This window comes from Octodon degus, unplaced genomic scaffold (assembly GCF_000260255.1).
Source record: "Octodon degus isolate 3935 unplaced genomic scaffold, OctDeg1.0 scaffold00275, whole genome shotgun sequence".
NCBI classification, from domain to species: Eukaryota; Metazoa; Chordata; class Mammalia; order Rodentia; family Octodontidae; genus Octodon; species Octodon degus.
Window position 1 is genome coordinate 623,383 of NW_004524851.1, and position 813 is coordinate 624,195.

General features: G+C 77.4%; 1 protein-coding gene across 1 annotated transcript in view; it reads left to right on the top strand.

Annotated features, from left to right (window-relative positions):
• Positions 1–606: 606 nt before the first annotated feature.
• Sec61g (Sec61 translocon gamma subunit) overlaps positions 607–813 on the top strand; it is a 17,000-nt gene continuing 16,793 nt past the window's right edge. The window contains exon 1 of the mRNA XM_004646637.2: positions 607–692. The gene's annotated coding sequence lies outside the window, so the exon portion shown is untranslated. The remainder of the gene's footprint in view (positions 693–813) is intronic.

Here is an 813-nt window from a genome sequence, read left to right on the forward strand (position 1 = left end):
GGGGGGGGGCGAGGGGGCCGGGGGGGGGCGAGGGGCCCCTCCCCCAGGACTGCGGCCCCAAATTCAGGGGGTCGCAGCTCTGGGCGCCACCGCGGCTACGGGTGGCTCTTCCCCACTGTCCCTTGCGACATCCACAGCACAACCACGCCCGCTTCGCCCTGCTCTTCTCTTCCGACCGCTCTTCCGCCTTCCAGGACCGAGCCGAGCCGGGGGTAGTTTGGGACCCGAGACCCCAAGCCCTCCGGACGCAGCAACTCACGCTAAGGCCAGCGCCGCGCGCGTCCTCAGGCGGCGAGGGACCCGCAGGCGCACGCGGCAGGGCGGAGGCGCGCCGAGGCCGGCTGCTCCGTCCCGGAGACCGCCCGGCCCGGCCCCGCAGCACCAGACGCCCGCAGAGTGCGGGTGCAGGCCGGCGGACCGAGCGGACAGGCCCCCGCGCGCACCGCACGCCCGCGGCCACCTGCGGCTGCAGGAGGCGGACGCCCGAGACGGCCCCGCGCGCCTCCGCACGCGTCTTCCGGGAAGGCGTGCCGCAGCGCCCTGCGCGCTGACGTCTCGCGCAGGACCAACGGGAGGGCAGGGAGGGCGGGCTGCGCGGCGGCCCCGGCTTCCGGTCCCGGTCCCGGATCCGGTTCCGGTGGGCGCCTGCCAGGGTTCTTGGCTACGTGTCCCTCGCACTGTCGGGAGAACGGGTAGGTCTGGGTCCGCTCCCGGGGAGCCGGGCGGCGCGGGCGTGCGAGGAGGCCGGCCCTGTGCTCGCGGCGGCGGCGTGGGCCCGAGAGGCCTCCCGGTCCCGAGCGGGCTCTGGCGCCC